The following is a 19,222-nucleotide window of genomic DNA, read 5'->3' on the forward strand; positions in this document are numbered from 1 at the left end:
CGCATTCATTTCACACAGATGTCTAAGAACTAAATATAGTGAAATTCTTTAGGTTTCTCAATTATAAATGACCAATGGTAGGTTAAACCGGTTGAACCGAGTTAAAGTTCCTATGAGTTTGTTAAGAAGCTGACAATTCTCAGTCTCTCCAAAAGCTAATTTGCGTACGCAGTAAAATGACTGCAAAAGCTAATTTTGCAAAAGAAAAAAAAACATTTCCAAAAGGAGTTTAGGGAAGCTGCGAAATACTTATGTAACTAGCTTTACAATCACAACACGTGCGGAACGGGACTGATACCGAGAGTTGAAGAGGGAAGCGAGACGAATTTGCATACAAAAAAGGAAGAGGCCGAAATGAGTGAGTACGAAGAGCTTGACAAGCTGGCCGACAGAGGTAATGCTCGAAAATTCCACGAAAAAATGCGGCGGCTTACAGAAGGTTTCAAGACCGGAGCCCACTCTTGTAGAACCCCCAAAGGTGATCTAGTCACCGATGCCCAGAGCATACTTAAATGATGGAGGGAGCACTTCTCCAGCCTGCTGAATGGCAGTGAAGCCAAAACAACCCGATTCAACAATCGATGACGATGGAGCGGACGTTTCATTGCCCGACCATGAAGCAGTTCGAATAGTAATTACCCCTCTGAAGAACAACAAAGCGGCGAGGGCCGCTGGATTGTCGACCGAGCTATTCAAATACGCCGGCAACGAACTGATAAGGAGCATGAATCAGCTTCTTTGTATAATATGGTCTCTCTCGACGAACAAAGACCAAATTCTATGCCGTGCAGAGGCATGGCAGCATCTAAAGAGTCGACAGTACGAGTTTTCGAGAGAAAGGTTCTTCGTAAGATGTATGGTCATTTGCGCATTGGCAACGGCGAATGGATTGATGAGCTGTACAAGATATACGACAACATTGACATAGTTCAGCGAATTAAGAGACGTCGGATACGCTGGCAAAGTCTGCCATCTGAATGGATGAAAATTATACGCAGTATCCACCGGTTGAAGCAGAGGAAGACCTCCACTCCGTTGGAAAGACCAGGTGGAGAAGAAAACAATGAAAAGGAAGAACGACAGGCGTGCTGTTGTAGACTCGGCTATAACCGCGTAAGCGTTGTCTGCGCCAATAAAAAAGAAGAATGTGATTTATATGCTTCCGTAGTGTTTAAAGTCCTTGCGCAAATTTTCATACGACTCGAAAAATTATTAGTCCTAAAAGTATCAAAAAGTTAGTGTCGCTTTAAAGAAAAGCATGAGTTAACATCAAGAGCGGTACGAATACGGCAAACTTTCATTGATGCCATTCTTGTATAAAGGTATTTAGCTTCAAAATAGACCATATTCAAGCTGTTGTATCTTCAAAGAACATTATCTTGAGGTCAATGGAGATCTGATGCAGAGAATATGGTGGATTTGGCTGTGGATTCGTGTAATTTCGGCAATGTTTTAATGGATTTCTGTTGTCACTTTGCTAAGCTTTCGAACAGCAAACTATTTATTCATAAAAAATATGGGCAACACCTTCATTTGTTATCTTTAGAGTGCCCGCTATCTCAATCAACTATTGTCGATTTTTTCACGTTTTCGTACGAGAAAATTTATCTTCGAGTGCGTAAATTTCAGTCCTCATGAGACTTGAAGTACACTACCTGACACAGAACCCGTACAACATTCATCATGAGACTTTTGGGTATCAGCAGCAGTTTCAGTGCAACCAAGGTTATTTTTCAAATACGAAAACTGGCGAAATTACTTTTATGCTGCAATTTGAATTACATAAATACAGTCTGCCAGTAGATTTTAATTTATGCTGCAAATAACCTCACAAGAAAAATTTTTTTTTGTGATAACATATGAACTCGAGTGGGCTACACCTATTAAGTTACTTGGACCACAAACTTTCGATAGTCTCGCACAACAAATGAGTACAAATTCGCACATCCGAGCTAATAAATAAAGTCCACTGAGCTAAAAAGGAAAACACAGCGACCAAATTTATACATTCATGCGGCAACAGCATTTAAGTTGGTTCATTAAAAAGCCAGTCCAACAAGCAACTCGAGCGGCAAACAGCTGGTACAGCAGTTGATTTAATAGCAAATGAAATTTACAGTTTTAAATAGAACTTTGCTCATTTATAACAATTCAAGGCATTTTCGAGGAAAAGCAAACAAAGTGTCAGCTAAGCTGCTTTCGAGCATGAAATAAAAAACTAAAGACTAGAAAACGTAAACAAAAAGGATGCGACTTTCACAGAGGACGTAAGCGTTTAGATGTATGTGTGAAGTGTGTGGAAAGTTTGGAAACCAAAGCGAAAGTAAATGGAAAATTGGAAGAACAGATTTTTTAATGCATACATTAGCAAATATTTAAGCAATTCACAGCGCCTCCTTGCTACATATATAGTTAGCACACATACCACACAGAGAAATGAAGCACACTAGCTGCTCACTAGTTTAATCCTAAGTCATAACTGGACATCTTGCGAGCGATCACTTGTCGATACAAGATTGTGCCACGTTACGTCATAAACGAAAGGAGCAGTCAAAGTAGTTCTAAACCAAGTTTACGTCTCGCTTTTATTCGAGAAGTTAAGAACCAATGAATTCTTGTTATGAAATGAACCTAAATAACACTTTTTTTTTTTAAATCGCTATGCAATTGTTATATGACTGGTCTTATAGGGACTGGTTCATTTTCAATCGAAAGTCGCTGTAAGAAGCAGTGTTTTTCTGACTAGTCGAATTTTAATCAAAAAGCTCCAGTTTCAAAATATTTTTCCACAAATTTTTCTGTCTCCCTGCAGTTTGCTAGTATACACCACTTGTATGTATGTGTGTATGTGCTTAGCATTTCATGGAGGCATTTGTGGGTGTACGCGCGTCATATTGATTTTATAGCTGGTTGCATATTATCAACGAATTTTCAACTAAGCTGGTAAATTCGCCTGTGTAGCCTGAAATTATTTTTTTTTTACTTTTCTCCTTTTTGTTTTTGGTTTTTTACGAATTTTTCACAGTCACTTATGACACAGCTGTTGCCTTTGCTACAAGTTATGGGCGAAATATAGTTTCTACAAGCAGAACTAAAACAATAATGATATATTGAGTTGATAGAATAAAGCGAAAGCGAAACTGCAAAAATATTTGCCAAAGAGATTTATTTCAGTTTATGTATTTTATAATGGCTGAGCAAGACGCCATGGGCGCTCCAAAAGCGATAAATGGTAAGCATTATGTAAAAAACATTGATGAAATATGATTTGCACATACTTAAGCATATGGTCATTTGGCTCTTTATTTTAATGATATGCTAATGGACAAAGTAATTTTTAGAAAATGTATGCGAGTGGAAGCACTCCTTCAGCTTTTTATGATATTTTTTAAATGTTAGAAATTTTCGCACTGGTGGACAAATGGTGATTAAGAAATCAATTTTTAATTGAGTATTCATGGACAAGTGAGTTATGTTTTTCTATTTTTCTTATATACTTACTTCATGGTTTACTTATAAAAAGTTTTATTAGTTTTTTTTTTTTGGTAATTTTGTTCGAGTAATAAGTGAAAATTTTCGGTGTGTGGCAGATTACGGTTGGGAATGCTTCAAATTTTAATTTTTCTTTAATATTTTGATTATAGTATTCATCAAATGAAATTATATGTTTACAGTTGTTACCTTAGATTGAACATCACACCCGGTAGACTCCCATCCAATAGATAATGTTTTGGCCTTAATGAAAGCGGAAATATCAAGAAACCATTTAAGATCAGAAAAAAATTTCATTCGGCTATTTCAACATACCTGGAGGTCCCTTCTTGTGGAAGTCAGTGAAGTCAAAAGAAGTCAGACTTCACAGGCAACGCGAGGGTTTGGAGCAAGTCATCATCATCAGCTATAGCAAAACAATATATTCTATAACTATAACATTTTAACTAATAAACGCTATCTACACTTCACTATTGACACACTAAGAGAAGTAGTTGATACTGCGAAATGTGCAATAAGTGGGAAAAGATGGAAAGGTTGTACAAAAAATATTACACGCTAATTGCTAATCCTAATAGGATGTGAAAAATGCGTACAAATCTGCAAAGTGGGCATATGTAATAAAAGCTCTATAGGAAATGCGCGCTCCTCAATATCTGATAAATATTATAATGGACTATTTTGACAATAGGAGATTGTTATTCGACACGGACGAGGTCACTCAGAGCTACACTATCTCCATTTTGCCCACTATGCGGATGATCTCATAGTGGTAGCAGTGGCTAAATATGTATATGGATGACCTCGAGATGAAATACAAAAACTGCATAAATGGCTTACGCCGATGATTTGCTACCATGAGTCTGTAGCTGGCTGAGCAGAAAACAGAGGTCTCTCTCATTAGCTCCAGGAAATTTTAAGAAAAAATATCGCTCACTAGAATGTGAGATTACTTCACAGTCACAGTTGAAGTGCTTTGGTGTAATAGTGGACTCAAGACTCAAATTCAAGGAGCACTTGGATAACACAACATATAAAACAAGCAAACGACGATTTTTAATAGCTACGATAATGAGTTATACTATATGCGGGATCAATATGGATATGGGCGCTAGACATAAAATCATATGCTAGACCTATTAACACAGCGCTTAGGGTTTCTACAATACGCGTGATAAGTGCTGAGGTATTAGCCAGTATGGCGCCGATTGACATACAGTGGGACGAATTCGCGCGAATATACAACTTATCAGAAATGTCTACAGCAGCAAAAAAGGAGAGCAGATAATCAAAAGCTTCTCAATATGGCAGTAACGGTGGCAAACTTCAAGTAAAGAACGGTGGAACCGCAGGCTGATTCCGAACAAACATTCGTGTATAGATAGAGAACATGGATACCTGTACCATATACTCAGTGGCCATGGAAGAGCGCACATAGACCCACATTAGATAGGTCGCGGTGCAATACTTCACTAACAATATTTATGGGTGCTTTAGAAGCTACCTATACAAATATCGTTATGACTTTATTCCATATTATCTGAGTGTATAGAAGACTCCGAACACGTACTCTATCATTTCACCGGTTTTCAAGTATAAGGTGAAAGCTAAAAACCACACTTGGAAGTAGTGACAAATATTTGTATAATATTTGAATTCGTATTCGACACTCACGGTTGAAAATTGGACTGCAGTTATATGCGAGTCCTCTGTAAAATGGTAAGCTGTCAGCGAAGCGGCAGCTCTAATTACACAGTACAACAGCTAATCTGGGGGGTGAGAAATTCCAAGTCAGGGTGATGGTACTAGGTCAGTATAGTAAAAGTAGTATAAGCATATGGCACCTATATGCTATAGTAAGCCGATCTGAACAATTTCTTTCGATATTACATTATTTCTATAAACAATAACTCATACCAAATTTCGTGAAGATATATCGTCAAATGAGGAAGTTTCCCATGCAAGCATTTGATTCCGATCATTCAGTTTGTATGGTAGCTATATGCTATAGTTAACCGATTTGAAAAATTTCTTCGGAGATTACATTGTTGCTTTAGAAAATAATCCATACCAAATTTCGTGAATAGATCTTGTAAAATGCAAAAGTTTTCCATACCAGCAATATTTGTGGCTTAAAAATTGCCACATTTGGGACAAAGAGTAAACTGAAGAGATGCAAAAGCTGCCATTCCATCTAGAAACAAAAAACGGTTTGGTGTGGTTTGTTGGCCGTTGGAATCATCGATGCATATTTTTTCAAAAATGATGTCAGTGAGAACGTAACCGTCAATGGCGACCCTTATCGCGCCATGAAAACCGGCCATTTAATACCTGAAATTGAAGGTAGTGATCTCGACGACATTTGGTTTCAACATGACGGCGTGACATCACGCGTGTTATTCGCCGGTTACCAATCGAAAAGCTCGAACGAATCATCGAAAATTGGACGCAACGGAGCGACCGCTATTTAAAAGAGGGACTCAGGGGAATTTTGACATTAAATTTGAAGATACATGAAATAAATCTGGAAAATTCTGTCGAATATATGAGTAGTGTTGATTAAATTTGATTTAACTTTCATGTTTCTCTATATAAAAGTAATTTACGAAAATTCCAGCCATTTTCTGAATCTTCCATTAAACTATCTCGATCGTACCAGTGTCAGATAAAAGAAAAACAACTCCATTTATATCGTTTCTTATGACATTTGTAATAAAACTGTAAATAAAGAAAATATTCGGTACCAAAAACTTTCACTTTTCCCACGGGAGTCATAAAAGCAATAATTCTACTCACACACAATATTAACACACAGTATTCAGCCCAGCATTTGGCAAATATTTGGATACGGAAAATTCGCCAATCTCGCATGCGTACTGCCGGAACATATGTAGAACATGATGAAATCCTCTTTCCAAACATATTAATCATTCGAATATGTAGTAACACAGTACCGCCACACAAACCACGTCTAACAAGGCCGGCATAAAAACGCAATTAAAGACAACTCAATGGCTACGAAGATTCCCCAAGATACGTAATGTGTGTACGGATGTGTCACCGTATGTCAACAAGAAAAGTTTCGCGCAAAACAAACATTAACCTAAAGAAACCATTAAAAGTAAAGAAAATTTTGATAACTGTACCAGCCACTTCCATACCAGCTTACACGAACAAATAGGAAAGTTCTTACAATCCAAACAGACAGACGACGAAACGTGTGACATTTGCCATAGTCGTCCATGCGAACTGCTGCCAAGCGACAAAGAACAAGCAGAGGTTGGCCATAGCAACCGAAAACCAGGCAACTAGTCAACCGAGCAAGCAGCTTGCCGGGGAATAAAGAATCAGACCTACATAAAAACGTTTACAATTGCAGCTTGGTGTGTGATGTCTTCATGTACGAAAGTACTATGCTTGCGTTTGAAATGGATAAGTGCCAGGCTTTGGTCTGCCATATGTTATATTTAAGTTGAAACTAGCAAAAAAGTGTGGGTGCATTCGCACGTGTCATAAGAAGTGTCACTTTATGTAAGAAACAGATTTCTTTCAGTATTAAATGTGAGAAGACACATACACATACGTGACTACATTAGTGGTTCCTAGTTATTTCTATTTTTAGAGATATTTGAAAAAAATTCTTTTAGATTTTAAAAGAGGACGAACTATGCTCGAAATGCTGTTTTTAATGGCGGTTTCTTATCATTAGCTTAGTTTAAAGATTTCACTTAACAAAATATTACATTGTTGTAAAAAGCATATTGCGCCAACAATGTTTTAGTCCTTGTCTTAACTTTTCGGTATTTAACAAGTGACGAGAAGAAAGTTAAGCTTTCAGCTGCATTTTCAAAATAAAATGAATCGACGTTACCACAGCAAGGAAAATAGCTATTATTTCAGTAAAATCTAAGATTTATTCATATATCCATACTATACAAAATTGCTACACAATTACATCTCCGAGAATTTCGATGCCAAACGAGGTTTCAAACAAGGCGACTCCCTATCGTGCGATTTCTTACCTACTGCTGGAGATAATATAGTAATTCGAGCTGCAATGGTGAATAGAGAAGGTACAATCTTCTACAAGAGCGCACAACTGCTAGCGTACGCCAATGACATCGATATCATTGACCATAACAACAGCCCCGTTAGTTCTGCTTTCTCCAGGTTGGACAAAGAACCAAAGCAAATAGGTCTGGTAGTGAACGAGGACAAGAAGAAACCCCTGTCATCAAACAAACAGTCGTCGTATTCCCGTTCTGCTATATGGTGCAGAAGCATGGACGATGACAATATCTGATGAGTCGACGTTACGAGTTTTCGAGAGAAAGGTTGTGCGGAAGATTTATGGTCCTTTGCGCATTAATAACGGTGAATGCCGCAGTCGATGGAATGATGAGCTTTACGAGATATACGAATTAAGAGGCAGCGCCTATGCTAACTATGTCATGTAGTGCGAATGGATGAAAACACCCCAGCTCTGAGAGTATTCGACGAAGTAACCGCCGGGGAAAGCAGCGTTAGAAGAATACCACCACTCCGTTGGAAAGAACAGGTGCAGAAGAATCTGGCTACACTGATGCGCTGTTGTAAACTCGACTAAAACCGCGTACGCCAATAAAAATTACGATGAATTATTTAATTTTAAATAAATCTTTAATTGAAGAACTAGATAATATTGAGTGGGTTTAATTACCTAACAAGCCCTTGTAAATATTTCTGCACATGCCCGAGAAAATATCTAATTTTTGAATAAACCATTTACTCCTTACCAAAACCTTAATTTCTGATAATTAACTCAACATGTGCGAAAGCCTTTCATAATCAAACAACTCGATTTCTATCAGCTATGTTCTGTATTTCACTATCTCATAGAAACGAAGTGATTCAGTTTGAAAATCAACTTTGCCTGTTCCAAAAATTGAATAAATTTTGGATGTGTGCCCTCTTCTCTGCATAATTATGTGGGCGGAGCAAGGTTCAAGGGAGAGTTTTTTGTCAAGAGCTCTCCTCTAACTTTAGCTTCATGGATACCAGTGCACTGGTATTTTCAAGCAGAAGTGACTGCAATTAAGGTAGCTGTGGAAGTGAAAATTAAATCTTTCGATTTGTAGAGTACCTTAATTGAAATAATTCGGTTCATAAAAACAAAATCACATGAATTTTTTCTGGTTTCTAGAACATATCTGTTATACTATTGGTTTCAACAATTTCGATTCCAAATTAAACTATGTATATCAGGAAATTGCTAACTATATATTTGAAGATATTAAAACATAGTTATCCATTGCTAATCCTTCTTTGTTGGATGAAAGAAATAATTTTTCTTCAATATTTTGTAAAATGAGACAAACATTTAAATATAACATGTATTTTATATAAAAGTTAGCCTTCATTTATTGTTTATGTATATTTTTAGTGATTAAGTTCAATGTGCTTTGGTTAGTTTAGGCTACATCGTTGATCGAACGTGGACCACTATATACATATACATATGTAGTCCTTTGTGACGCCATAGAAAAGAAGAACCCCTGTGTTCGAACTTATAAATTAACAAAACGCTTCCCGCCAGTTCGGTGGGATGCCTGAGGGTATGCGCCGCCAAGTGATTAAGTCTTGACCTCCCTAACGCAAGACAGCCAAGAAGGAAGTGTTGAGTTGTTTCCACCTAATCTTCTTCCATACAGCTTCTGCAGATGGCGTCTGGTAGGATTCAAAGCCTTACTGCGTGGAAGCCAATAGGACAATGGCGTGTTACAAGCCCCTAAAGTAGGGAAAGGCTGCCATACTGAGGGCAAAGAGATCACTAGATTTCATGCGAACGATCTTGGGACAAACGACTTTTTCGACAGCATGTGTAAAAATTGTGGCCCCGCAGTAATAGAATCGGATACGGGAGCACAGATCCGCTCCCATTCTACCGATAGCGGTTCTAGGGTTCCTCTTCTTGCTAGCTCATGTTTCCTGCGATTCCGCTGTGGTCTGGCACTCATATCATTCTTATCACAAAGACACTTGATGCTATTGATAGCGAGGTTAGGTCTTCGATCAGCTCTGAATTCTCTCATTGTTAATGAATTCAAGGCAGGAATCGCCGCTCTGCTATCTGAATCGATGGTCACTCCTCTGAAGGAGGCTGCACTACCTTTAATGGCTCCAATCTCGGCCTGGAACAAACTACAATGCTTAGGAAGTTGGAGAAAATGGCTTCTTCCCACCCACAACTCCCTCGGTATATGGGTAGAGAAGGAGCCGCCAGAGTTCGGTTTAGCGACTCCATGATCCAAGTGATCAGACCCATGCTTTTTTAGGAATTCAGCAGCCTATTCTTTTACAAAGTGTAACTATAACTAAGAAGAAATGGCAACATCTGTAGGACCTAGAAGCTTTAATTCCAGCAGACTGTTATTACTTTTATGATAATATACCTTTTGAATAATTAGTAATAACACTGATTTTCATATGCATGCATACTTAGTACATATATATGGGTTATACTGGTTGTTGCTCCTGAACAAGGCAGTTTTGTTTTTATGACGAACCTGTTAGATATTCTTAATATCACAACAAAAAATGACATTGACAATTTGGTCGTCAAAGCATTCCGGCTACTTTGCTAGATTATGGGCGCAGGACTCAAATGCATTCATAACAAACCAAACGCGACATCTAACATAAAAAAATACCGGTACAACTGCAGTGTCGATGAAGAGGTCTATTATAGTTTGAGATATACAGAAATATTTTCGAAGTTTTGCACAAAGCAGTGCAGTATTTAAAGGGAAACGATGAAGTATATGCGTTCAATTTCAAACTGATCCTTCCTCAAAAATAACACAATTGCTAAATTTTGCGAATGGTAGAATATAATTGCAACCAAATTACCAGTGCAATGTCAGTCGATAATCCATATGTTGAAAACTATCACAAGTTACTTGTCCCAAAATGCTATATCTCATTAACTAATGGTTCCTCAGTTGCCAAATTTGTAAAGGTATCTTTTAAAGGTAGGGGCACACTAGAAATTATATAGATGGTATTAGTAGTACCATCTATGCATCAGCTACAGTAAAGCGTGGACGGGTTCTCTAGTACCTAATAAAACTTAAAATATTTAGTCTTTTGTGAAATTTAGACAAACAATGTGCTCGATACTTTTTTAAATATAAAACAAGTGCGGTTAGTTACAATATTTATAACTTAAGAATAACCGGATGGTTTTTGTTGATATCTGATTTGTTGTATTCGTTTACCACCCAGACTTAGAAAAAATATCTGGAAAAGTATACAAATACAAAGCTTTCGTAAAGTAAACAAAAAACCTTAGTATCCGTTGCGCCGAAGCTATAAAATCTTTATCTTAAATTTGATCGGTCAGTTTGTACGTTATAGTGGTCCGATTTCAGCGGTTCAGACAAATGGAAGCCCTCTTGGGAAGAAAAGGAAATGTGCACAATTTCAGAGTGTTAAAAATTACGTGTCAAACTTAATATACCGTGTTCAAGACATGCAACATATGAAGGTTTTCTACTATTCTCAAATCTCGGACAAATTTTACCAACTTCAGCTATACTAACAATAAATTAATTTCTTTTTTTCAAATAAGGAACGTTGCATCAACGGAAGCTATGCGTCAACGTTTGCAAATATTCGAAAAGGTTATGAATTACAACTTCTAACACATGGAAAAGAGAGCATAGACACTCGCATATGGTTTTGGCCTTCCAAAAGCAAAACTTGCAATTGCTAAATGTAACTGTAAATATAAGCTGCTGCGGAGGACAGCCAACGCACTTAAGGCCACTTTTTGCGGAAATTTTGCAACATCACCGCATTGCTGCTTCTGCTGTCTACTATTCCGTTTTAGTATTCTTCTACAAAGAACGTGTATATTTCTTCAGCTACAATTACTCCTACACATTTCACATTTCAGAAAAAATGAATTAGAAGCTATCTTGTGTCCGAGGAAAATTAACACCTTCAATCAATGTCATTCACAATGCACTCGAATTTTTTTCAAGAATTTCGAAGCGTACTGAAATACACACTCACACATACACATGCAAGAAACACAGCTCTCGCTTTCTTTGCCGAATTTCTATTTTTCGTTGCTTTCTACTTTGCCTTGCTTGCGCCCGCTTCAAGGCAGAAAACAATTAATTTTCCAACACGCAAACAATGGTCCACTTGCAACAACTTTTGTAGAATTTCAGGACTTTCCGTTACGGATGATAGATGTCAACCGCGCGGCATCTGTTGAGATTGGCATTGTGGTTGTGGTTATGCTGGTTTGGAGACCTTCATTCATTTTTCACACTCAAATGTGTATACTGCTCCTTAACACATTTGCTAAATTGCAAAAATACATCGACGATGCCCGAGATGCTCGGAAGCAGAGGACATAAGAATTTAAAGCCATAAAAGGCGGCAAATATGAAGTGTGGACACGAGTATATTTTGATGCGCACCGTAAAATTTATAGAGTGTAAATTGTTAGGATTGACCGCTCAGCAAATGGAAAACAACCGCAGGCCTGTCTTCTGGCCAGAATGCGATACTCGAAAGTTTTTACGATGCTGTAGAAATAAAAACGACGACGCAAAGGGAACTCTGCGAGCGTGGCAGGTATTTACATTTGAATGGGTTTATTATTTGCAAGTGGCCTATAAAATAAAAAGAAGTAGTTATTAACTCTTCAACTCACTTACTTTATGGCATTTATAAAAATTTACGACTTTTCACAATATTACATATTTTCGTTGCTTTCCTCGGTGACCTAAGAGTGTATGGCAGCGTAGGGGGTGTAAAAAATGAACAAACGCTGACGTTTGAGTGCTTTTCCGACAATATGCGCGGGAGTGATATAAATAATTGAAAGTAAATAAAAAGCATTTCCAGGATTTATGAGAAATTACTTTTACTTAACTTCTTCTTCTTTTGCCATTTTTTTCAATTAAAAGTTTGTATTATATGTATAAGGCAACTGGTGTTTAGTTAGCGGTCTATCAGCCAACTTATTGATAATTGTTTCTGTTTCAAGTAATAGGCAGCAATGCGCGAAAGTGTTATTATAACATATGTATATATTGTGACAAGTTTACAGAAGCTGCTTAAGTCGATCCCTCAGTAGTGCGTTGAGATTTTTACAATGGTTAAAAAATCGAACAAAGAATTTGTCCCAAATTTTCCAACCAAATTTCGTGTGCGGAATCATTGCGAACATTGGAAAAGTCTTTACGGTGATTCGGTTTTATCAAACACACAAGCCTGCAAGTGGTCGAGAGATCGGTGAAGACATGTCTCGTTTTGGACGACATTCAACCTCATCAACTAATGAAAATATTAAAAAAGTGTAAGATGAAATGGTGGTGAAAGAAATTATGGCGCTTGAAAATCGTCAGGCAAGTGATAGAGAGATGGCAAGAGCGCTCGACATCTCTCGCAAGTCCGTTCAAATGATTGATAAATATTGCTGAATAATAAAATATTTTCATTTAAAGTAAATTAGATATATTAATTTTACGAATGAGTGCTCCGCTCGAGAAACAATTTTAGTTGAAGTTTTGAAATTCGGTTTTATCGGTACCAACTAAACCCCTAAAAAAAATTCGGTTAAAGCCTTGTTAAAATTCAACTTTTTCGTAATATTGTAACGCGTACTGTAACTGTGTTTATTTAAGAAAAATATTAGTATAAAAATTAAAAATAGTTTAAAAAAATTATTGTGTTTATAATTTGAAACAATTTTAATCAGTTATTTTGTACAAATACATTGAAGTGTGAAAAATTTTGCAGAGCTTCGGAGAAAAATCCAGAAGCTGGACGAGGCACGCTATATTTTGAAAACACTAAAAAACAAGAAACAACGTTAACTTCGGCTGCACCGAAGCTAATATACCCTTCACAGGTGCATTTCTTTTAGTAACTATGTGTTCAGTTTGTATGGCAGCTATATGCTATAGTTAACCGATCTGATCAATTTTTTCGCAGATTACATCGTTGCCTTAGAAAATAATCTGTACCAAATTTGGTGAAGATATATTGTCAAATGTGAAAGTTTTCCATACAAGAACTTGATTCCGATCGTTCAGTTTGTATGGCAGCTATATGTTATAGTGGTCCGATATCGGCAGTTCCGACAAATGAGCAGCTTCTTGAAGAGAAAATGACTTTTGCAAAATTTCAAAACGATATCTTAAAAACTGAGGGACTAGTTCGTATATATATACAGATAGACGGACGCACAGACAGACAGACGGACATGGCTAAATCGACTCAGCTCAACATACTGATAATTTATATATATACTTTATAGGGTCTCCGACGCTTCTTTCTGGGTGTTACAAACTTCGTGACAAACTTAATATACCCTGTTCCGGGTATAATAAAATTAAGGGATTGTGGGAAGACCATACAGAAGCGGTACAATCTACTATTCCTATATAGACATACATATGTATATACTATATAAGCTTTTTGAGTAAAATTTAAATTTTCAAGCGTTTTGCTGTTCTTCAATCTTTATAATATTAAAGTCTTCATAATATTAAACCAACCAACAGATAACCTAGTCTGCATCTCCCCAAAGCTAAAATCATTTAAAATGCATTATTGACAATTACCGGTAACAAGAGAACGAAGAGTTTGTGGTAATATGTCCTCATCCCATTTATCTTTTCACAAGCAATAACTAAATTAAAATGTTTCGACTTTTCATTTAAAAATTTTCAGCTTTAATTATCTGTCAAATCTTCAGTTTTAAGTTGACAACGCCAAATGAAAGTTCGGCAGAAAATAGTTAAAGTTAATAATACCAAAAAATAATAGAATTAATCAAAAGTTATATTGATTCAACTGCAGTGCACCTGAGTGGAGTTGAGAAAACTGTAGAAGGCTTAATATTCAAATTTAAAAGAGATAATCTTCAAAAAATAAATGTCATAGAATGTACTTTCGATTGTAATAAACAATCCCCATTAAATTGTCTGTGTTTTTTCTTTAAAAAAGTAGAAAACCTCGAAATAGATAGGCATAATTAAATAATCAAAATACACTAAATAGACAAGTTAAATAAATGTAATATTAGAAAGTTGGAATTTTCAAGAAATGCTCATGAAGAATGTCAAATACATGCAAGAAGATGTGGCAAAAGTTATGTTATAAAATGCGTCTATATTTGGAGAAAAAGTATTCAATTTATCTGATCTACATACATCTACATTTTGCTAAAATGCAAAATAACTTAACATCAATTTTCATAAGTTTACAGGCAAAGAAAAACGATATAATAAAAATCACTAATATTGAAAAAAATTTGAGTTTTGGTTATAAAATGATTATATATTGCTTATGTATCGGTTATGTATTGGTTATAACTGTCAGCGCAAGCCGAAAATTTTATGCTACATATATGTAACATGATCTAATGAATCGAAGGCAGTAAAAAACTCAATTTCGTTTCTTTTGATGATATGTCGTTTTGCAATTCAGCTGACAATATACACTCACGCAAAGCTTACCACTCAAAATTTTCAAGTGTAGTGCATATACATATAACAACACTTTATAGCGGTACTTTTTGCGGTATATAAATTTTTTATTTAGAAATAAGTTAATGACATGTTATTTATCACATCTATTAAAAATTAAAAACAAAACACATTCAGCTATATACAAAATCATTTGAAAGTTAGTGAGCTTTACAAAATGAGCTCGAAACGAAAGAGACTGGCATGCAATGAAAAAATAATATTTTTTAATTTTTTTAAATTTCGTTTCATTTACACTATAATTGAAATTAATGTTTTATTTACTTTTTTTAACTGAAACACCAAGTTTAGTCGCGGTATTACTTTAAAAACAATGAAATCGGGCGCTTTTGTATAAGCACAGAAAAGCTAATTTGTGTTTTACTCATTTAACATATTAAATTAAAAACAATAATTATAATTAGATAATATAATTTAGTTTATTTCTGCTTACTGAAAACTTAACAAAAAACTAAATTGACGAAAATCCCGAACGAACCAAAAAGACCTTTTAAAATTATAGTGGTAAGCTTTGCGTGGCCACGAGTGTATATTAAATAATATTTGGAGTTTCTATAAAACGATCAATAAAAAATGTTTCAATTGTGGAAGCTGCAGCAAAAATAAAATTCCCCATAATGACTGAAGTATGAATTTTAAATATTATGTGGTCTTTGAATTTTTCTCAGCAAGTTCTCAGAGCATAGCTTTCAATTTCTGCTTGAAAATCTTTAAAGCGGATTTAGTGGAATTTTTACAACATCATCAGGTGCTCGAGGCAGAAAAAAAATATATTTAAAGATACTACTACTTTTCAGAAAAAAAATATATTTGAAGATATTGTTTCTCTGACTTGATAGTATTTTAATCATATATGAAACAATAGTTTAGGACTCGAATAAAGAAATTATGAAACTTCATGCTCCCAAAAATTTAAAAATTGTAGAAACACTCTTAATGCTTGCAAGTATTTAAAAATGGAATATATTTTTCTGTTAACGAGAATTTTTGGAAATGCAAAATTCACTGTAATTTGTAATTCGCAGAATGCTTTAATGCAAAGATGTGATTTTACTACACTTCCTTTATTTCATTTTTTTTAATTATAACTAAAAATGTTTTTATTATTTCTAAATTATATATATATAACTCAGAACGAGCTGACTCGCTTTAGCCATAGAATGATGCAAAGATGTGGTGAAATTATGGTTTTTTTTCTGGTTTACTAAACAGAAGCACTTCCTTTGGTCATTTGATTTTTTTTAATTAAACTAAAAAAATTTTTATTATCATAAATATGACATATATAACTTTTTAGGACGAAGAACGACTGAATCGCATTCGATTTGGCTGAGAAGTAGCTAACAAACCAAACGGACATAGGATAAATTTTTCTCTTCAGAATTTTGTCTAAAATTCACATAATTTGAGATGAATGCATAATAAAGATTTAAACAGCAACTTATCACTATCTGGGATTGGCATTCTTCAATCCTAAGTCAACCATAAATATTTTGCATTTGCAAACTGTCAAAAGATAAAATACAATTCTTTATTAAGAATGTTATTTAAAACTGTTGGCGTATTTTGCATCACGAAAACTACTTAACTAAGTGAAAGTATATTCCTGAAGTAAAATTAATTGTTTAGATCATAACTGGTTAAATAATCGGGCAACATTATTTCTGGCTAAAAATTTAGAAGTTGGCGACACTAATTAACAGCTGCCCTCAAGCAAATGGATGTTTTTTAAATCATTCGATACTATTGTTGATGAAAATTAAAACGAAAATTATCTAGATATATCCCGGAATGACATCATATAGTCATTGCTTGAGAATTTCCCAACTATTATTATTCAATCCACCTCAATTATGCAACAGCCCACGTTTGGTAATCAAAAAGACTACAGCAAATATTATTGTAGAAACCATTTTGACCGGAAATTTTATTGGAGAAATGGTCCTCTTGCCTTTTGCAGATTTAAATTGAATTTGAAAATTTTTATGGTTAAAAATTAAGAATAATCTACCCTCTTCCATTATCACAAGTACGAGGGCTGCTATATATATTCTGGCCTAGGGCAACACTAAGTGTTGCCAGGTGCAATCTGACGTTTCCATTGGAAAGTTTGACATTTTTTAGCATAACATCACTCAGAACGTTTTGTCATTTAATCGTGAATTGTTTTATTTACAGGGAATTAAAAAATTCATCTCGGCCAAAAAATGGAATTAACTCGTGAACATTTTCATGCGATCATTTTTCACAACTTTCGACGTGGATTATCACGACAAGAGTGCATCGATGAACTAAAATCTTTGTATGGCTATGAAGCACCATCCTATAGCACTGCAAAAACCTGGTACAACGAGTTCAATCGTGGCCGACGCACGCTCAAAGACGAATTCCGTGAAGGTCGTCCAAAAACAGCCGTTGTGCCAGAAAACATCGATGCCGTACGTGAACTGATAATGCAAGACCGTCATGTAACATACCTTCAGATAGAGGCATGCCTATGCATTTCTCCCACCAGCATACATTCGATATTGCATGAACACCTGGCCGTAAAAAAGGTTTGTTCTCGTTGGATCCCGCACAATTTGACAATCGCTCAAAAAAAGGCTCGTGTGGATTGGTGTAAAGAAATGCTGAAAAAATACGATCGCGGTGCTTCAAAAGACGCTTTTAAGATCGTCAAAAAAAAAATTTTTTCGTTGATAAATATGCCTATTTACATTATTAGGCCAGAAATATATATAGCAACCTACGTATTATCAACTAACAACTTTGAAAACTAATTATTTTTTACAATTAATAAAATAAAAAAAATCAATATGTGATAATACATTTTATGTTCATTTGTGCTTAATAACCAATCGAAGAAAATTAGTGACAATTATTTTCACATTTCGAAGTAATCCTCGGGGTAATTCTTGCACCGGCAATAACATTTTCGTTTTTATTCATAAATACAATTTTACTGTATTGAATAGTTAATAATTAAATTTAGCTTAGCCACAGCAAAGCGTGTCCTCTAGTTCTTCGATATAGATTCGTCAGTTAGAGATATTGTTTAGATAAATAATATATGAAATTTCATTACAAAACAAAATAAGCAAAAATAAGTCAGCATTCTCCTAAAACTATTTATTTACTTAACAGTAAACAAAAAACAATTTTTTTCTCAACAACCTTGCTTCGAAATATTGGAAAATTGTTAATTACTTTAATCCAGCTAATTCACTCACATATAATATTTTTTTAATTATGTGCATTTACTGTAAATAATAACTAATATAATGAAATAATAATGAAATAACTAAATATTGCTAAAGTTTTTGCGATTTTATCGCTTAAGTTGTCAAAAGTAATTTGCCTTACCACTAAAAATCGCCGTAATCCACAAGTAAGAGATTTCTTTATATTTAAATCCGTTAAATATGTGAAGAGATAATCTTTAGCCACTAAAAATCTGAAAACTTTTTCCACAATTCTTTATGATATACAAATTTTGGTACTCAAGGGCTCATTTGTTTTTAGTTTAAAGAACTCAATATTAATTTAAGCACAGTTATTTTTCATGTTTTAATGCTTTTACTGTAATATTTTAAGCTATTTCGAGCAGCTGTAAGAAATCTTACACACACACATATGTTATTCTACAGTCTGCTTCATTTTGCCAAACTTAATTATGCTGTTATTGTATGTAGACACTAATCACAACACCGCACAGAGTATTTGGTATGGCAATTTATGCATTAGCCATTTAGTCACTTAGCCACAATTAGCGAATTGCTACTGCATGCGACCGAATGCCGCTAGAAACCCGTTTCAACTGAATCAAAACAATCACATACCGTTGATTTTATCGTTCAAAACAAAAGTGTGGCAAACCCCTAAAAATATCCGCTGCTGAGCGTCGAGCCAAAGTGCAAAGCGTTGAGTGCCGAGCACGAAGCAGCGTAGCAGCGAACAACGAACACCGAGCGAACGCTTGCACAATAAGCTTAGTGGTAACAGTTTCTTATCACAAACGCCAGGCACAAGTCACAGCTGATTCAGAGTGTTCCCTGTTTCAATCAGCGCTGAGAAAAACGGGCACAGAAGTGCGTATAATTTTCCTGGGGAAATTGAAGAACAGTTGTCACGCAGTTTGCTCACTAGCCGCGCTCTCCTGCGCCAACTGTTCCCAGTTT

General features: G+C 35.4%; 1 protein-coding gene across 1 annotated transcript in view; it reads right to left on the reverse strand.

Annotated features, from left to right (window-relative positions):
* Window positions 1-18,904, reverse strand: part of LOC126758104 (sex peptide receptor) — a 122,826-nt gene extending 103,922 nt beyond the window's left edge. Inside the window, exon 1 of the mRNA XM_050472136.1 lies at window positions 18,408-18,904. The gene's annotated coding sequence lies outside the window, so the exon portion shown is untranslated. The remainder of the gene's footprint in view (window positions 1-18,407) is intronic.
* Between the last annotated feature and the right edge of the window lie 318 nt (window positions 18,905-19,222).

The sequence above is a fragment of the Bactrocera neohumeralis genome, chromosome 5 (genome assembly GCF_024586455.1).
Source record: "Bactrocera neohumeralis isolate Rockhampton chromosome 5, APGP_CSIRO_Bneo_wtdbg2-racon-allhic-juicebox.fasta_v2, whole genome shotgun sequence".
Classification (NCBI taxonomy): domain Eukaryota; kingdom Metazoa; phylum Arthropoda; class Insecta; order Diptera; family Tephritidae; genus Bactrocera; species Bactrocera neohumeralis.